This window comes from Tupaia chinensis, unplaced genomic scaffold, assembly GCF_000334495.1.
Source record: "Tupaia chinensis unplaced genomic scaffold, TupChi_1.0 Scaffold139767_1, whole genome shotgun sequence".
In the NCBI taxonomy this organism is placed as follows: Eukaryota; Metazoa; Chordata; class Mammalia; order Scandentia; family Tupaiidae; genus Tupaia; species Tupaia belangeri.
The window spans coordinates 1,123,117-1,127,940 of NW_006199647.1; the positions used below are offsets into that span (position 1 = coordinate 1,123,117).

Below are 4,824 nucleotides of genomic sequence, written 5' to 3' on the forward strand. Positions count from 1 at the left end.
ATTTCGGTAATTGCCAGAGGTACATGTGCTCGCCAGAGTGAGACAGAGAGAAAGCACCTTCGACAATGCAGTCACACCGCAGTTCCTCTGTGTCCCCATTTTGCCACGATTTGGGGCACACACACAGAAGTGCATGGATGCTTTTCAAGGCGCCACAGCCAGAATTCAAAGTGCAGTTGGCACGTGGGGTCTGGCTGCCCACGCAGTGTGTCTAACTGCTGCGCTATGGGCCAGCCCCAGGGGGATTTGCTTTTCTGATCAAGAAATCGCTCTCACTAAATGCTTTTGTGCTTAACAGTTGTAACGATCCACTCGGATGGCATTCTCCACTGTACACTGAAAACCCCATCAGCGAACTCAGAAGGAAAAGGGTTCTTAGTGTATGTGGCGAATGGTTTTCACTGGTTTGGGGTTTCATGAATCTCTTTTCTTTGGATAAAAATAAAAGCACTCTCTCAGATTCCCTGATGGAAATGAGCGGTTAAATGACTCACCCTAGATGACTTACTTACTAATTAGTGACAAAACTGATAGTAAAAGCGAAATGTCCCGCCCACCGCCTACTCTTACACCCCCCACTACACTTGTCCCTGTGACATGGAGACTTGAGGCCCGCAGCAAGAGAGGGTCTTACTGAACATGAGACTGCAGTACCCTTGAGGGCGACTCGGTACTGGACTCTCACAACTAAAAGTATAATACTTCTACTTTAAGAAAAACAAAGATGTTTTGGGCCAGCCGGTAGCATGCAGGGTAAGGCAGCTGGATCCCACATGGCTAGGTGTGCAGTTCAAGTCCCAGACCCAGCAGCTTGAAAAGCACCCCAGGCAGTGAGTGCATGTCCCAAACCCTGAGGAGAATGGAAGCAACGACTGTGGTGTGGCCATCCCCTGGGAGAGTCCTCGCTTTCTCCCGTCTCTCTGGCTGGTGCGTGTGCCTATGGCAAACTAAAGAAAGCAAGCTCTCGTCTGGATGCTGTGATTCCCTGGTTAGTGCTTATTAGTGCTAAACACTTCCCAGGTTTCTTGTTCCTGGGCACGAAACAGAACCCCTGGTCCCCAGACCTGAACTCAAGTGACAGTGTGGGAGGCTAGGGGACAGACGTCTGTGAAATCGCACAGGTGTGAGCAGTGAAGGGGTTCAGGTGAGCAGTTAAGGGTGTCAGCAGTTGAGACTGCTGTGCCGTAGTTAAGTGCGAAGACCCCTCTGAGAAGGGAAGGAGGTGAGTGGTCACCGGGTGCCGCGTGGGGGTCTGGAAGGCCTGCCCGCGTGGTAGTGGATGTGGAGCTCCCCTCTGATGGGTCTCGTTTCTCTGTGACGGAGGGTTAGGGTTATCAGCTGAGGAGGGAAGAGTGTCAGAAGTTTGGTGAGATAGCCTTCCAGGAAAATGAAGTTCCGAATTGGTAGGTGGCAGGGTTGTGGGCTGAGTCGTGAATGTCACAGGAAACCTGAGGGCACCACTGCGTCTCTCTAGCTGCAGGCCGGGCTTGGTGGGAGGCGGGAATTAGCCAGGCCTGGGCACGAGGAACGGCAGAGGGAGCTAAGGTGTGTACGAGAGGCGACACGGCACCCACCTGGAGGAGCACACCACCATGATGGCTTAGAACGGGCGACGGGTAGAGCACAGGGTCGCACCTGGTCTAGACCAGCCGCCGAGCAACACGGTCTATGCTGTGCGTAGGCAGTGGCTGATGACCAGGTAGATGGCTAGATACCTGGAGGGGCTTCGTGAAATGTGCGATGAAGATCCTTGTGCACCATGTCAGTGCAGAGGGTGTGTACACCAAAACCTGTCCCCTCAGCCAGGCGGACAGCGACCCATGCTGGTGAGTGATAGCCTCCTGCAGCCACTTTAGTATTGCTCAGTGGCCCTCGAGCAAAGCCACCATAGCTGTGAGGGTGGAAGCTGCTCACAGTGCATGTTTTGGACACCCCTCACGAGGTCGGGCTCCAGCCTCTGCTCCTGAAGTGTCCAGCTGAGACCCGGTCCCCGGAACCAGGGGCCGTCTGACAGCCGCTGTTGCCTCGTCCTCCCTGGAAAGGCGACTACATTAGGAGGGTGGCCTGCCCTGCCTGCAGCGTTCCTGCCAGCGCTACCGAAGTGGGCTCAGGGCACACCGTGGCCATCGCCAGGCCTCCCAGCATTGCTCCTGAGCAAAGCACACTCCACAGCAGAGGCCGTGTGGCCATGTGGCCGTGGGGCTCAGCCATCTCACCTGTTACCCAGGAAGCAGTGGCCAAAGTCCTGAAGGCTGATTTCCACCACAGGTGGGGGGGCATGCTCCAGGCTCAGTATAGGCTTAGAATCCCGACCACTTCTGCAGCCAGATCACATGGGCATGGGAGTTGAGAACTGGGGGTGAGAGCACCCCTTCACCACCTCTGGGCAGGTTCTCAGAATCTTGGCTCCCTGAGGGTCATGGCTGCTGCCCTGCCCTCTGCTCTTCGTACCAATGGCCGGAGAGGATTGATCCTGATTATGAGGAGGAATTGACTAGCTGCCATGTTCGGGCCGGGAGGATGGTGCCGGGGACCTGGAGGGTTTTCCGGAGTGCCTCTTAATACTTCTGTGTCCAATACTAAAAATGAATGGGCTGTCGCCGCGCGTGAGGGCGGACCTCCGATGGCTCAGATCCTAGACAAAGCTTGTGTCTCCAGCCGGCCGGCCAGCGTCCCCCACCGTGGTGTAGACACCGAGAAACACCGTATAAGGCACAGTGGGAGTGAGGGCGGTGGTGAGGACCGCGCTTCTCTGAGTCCATCGTGGGAGGCTCACTCCAAGAACGAGGTGCAGTGGCCAGCAACACTCGTACGCACCGTCAGCAGAGGTACGTGTTTGCAGTACCACCAGAGGTGGCTGTGGTTTCAAAGTCCTGGTTTTATTCTTCACCCATGAATTTTTTCAGCAAAAAATTTTTAAAGATTTTTGCCATAGGTAGGGCACGTGCCAGAGAGGGAGGGAGGGAGAGGGAAAGTGAGAAATCAGTCCCTGGGGGGATGGCCACTCGGCAGCCCCGTCTCCTCCGTCTCTTCCTGGGGGATCAAGGGTGTCCCTGGCACTGTTAGGTGCTGGTGGGGGGCGGGGAGGAACAGGCAAGGCTCCTTCTCTCATGGACCTTCCACTGGACGAGGCAGGTTAAAAATGAACACATGGGGCCAGCAGTTGGAGTGGAGGGTAAGGTGTTAAATCCCACATGACCAACTGCATGGGTCAAGTCCTGGATCCAGCGGCTTGAAAATGACACCGGGCATGTGTGCATGCCCAAAATCCTGAGACATGAGGCGAGGGGATGGTGCATGGTCATCTCCCGGGGACGATTTCTCACTTTCCCTCTCTGTCCCTCTCCAGCAAGTACACACACACCACGGCAAAACCTAAAAATAACGAGGTGTTCCCTGTCCGGGACGTGCCGGGAGACGGGGCCCATTAGCGCTCTGGACCCGGGGCCTTTTCAGGTGTGTTCATCGCTCACATTCTCTTGTAAGCCACGTCTGGGTCACGTCAGCCTGACTGACATAAGGAAGTGTTAGGACTTGGCTGCCTTGACCCTCTCTCATGTTTATTACATTGTTTGTTTTCATTTCCAGGGTGTGTCTGCTCACAGAGTGTGACCCCAGTGGCTGTCACATCACACCCCTTTGTTGTCCACTCCTCGCTCTGGCAAGGTTCTGAAATACACACGTGCACCTGTCCCCAGCAAGTCTGTTGAGATACCAGGGCCGGGATTCGAACCGTGATCATTCAAATGGGATCTGGCTCCCAGTACAGCACTTTGCCACTGTGCTATGAGGCCAGCCCCTTTCTTTTTTCTGGAATCATTCTTATTTTCCTATCTTACTGCTTTAAAAAAAGAAAGAAAAGCATTTAGGCCTTACTGTCTCTTGGAGGGGGCAGGGTTGCTACAGAGTACAGAGGAGTGTTACCTGCTTTCACCATCCCGCCTCCTTCCCTCTGCTGCCTTTAGGTGTCCACGGCTGTAACCTTTGGCAGATACTCCGCAGACCAGCTTCTGTGTCTCTTCGTGTCAAAGGTTCTTTCTTTTCCATCGGCCAGTACCATCTCTGGTCCTGTGCGTCTGCGTCACCTCGCCGAGTTCATTGGCCGATAGGTGGGAGCGTTCCTAGAAGCCACTTCTACATGGACGCGGCTAGCTGCAGGGGTCCAGCCTCGGCGTGGGTGGGTTATCTCGACAAAGGCGGCGAAGGTGAACAGAAGACAGAGGCCTCGATGCCTTTTATGCACGTCTTATGCCGGACACCCCTCAGAGATCGCTCTCTGAGGAGTGACAACTGCTAGGAATTATTGTGCGTTTTTATTGAAAATGTGTTACCTACAAGTAAATGGGAGAGGGGCTATGAGTTTTAATTATTAGCTCATAAAGTCTTTTAACAATAAAGAACATAGATTTTATTCAGGGGTGGATTAAAGGTGGGTCTAGTGCAATTCCTATTTAGGGGTGGATTAAGGGTGGGTCTAGTGCAGTTCCGCAATTGTAGGTGGGTCTCCATGGAATGCAGTTTCGGGAAAGCGGTTCTGGTAAGCAGAGATGATTATCAGCTGATGTGGTGCAGCAGCCACCTTGTGATTACTGGGAATGGTGCTGAGAAAAGAAAATCTCAAGAATAGAAATTAGTTTGTATGGATCTTAATAAAGAATGATACTTATACAGTTTTGTAGGGATTTAAAACTCAATTTGAGGAATCTTAATATATTTATCTATTTCAGTTGGAGAGGGCGGAGGTGTCTTGGGCCAGTTTTGGCCTAATCTTATTTTAGGTAAAGAAAGGATTAAGTTTACCTTAAATGTATTTTGAAGGGCCTT

At 53.0% G+C, this 4,824-nt stretch overlaps 1 long non-coding RNA gene across 3 annotated transcripts in view; it reads right to left on the minus strand.

Moving 5' to 3' along the window:
- Positions 1-4,566: 4,566 nt before the first annotated feature.
- The window catches only part of LOC102480220 (uncharacterized), a 2,223-nt gene continuing 1,965 nt past the window's right edge, over positions 4,567-4,824 (minus strand). For all 3 annotated transcript variants that reach the window (XR_003546801.1, XR_003546802.1, XR_336555.3), the window contains exon 3: positions 4,567-4,601. This is a non-coding gene — a long non-coding RNA (uncharacterized LOC102480220). The remainder of the gene's footprint in view (positions 4,602-4,824) is intronic.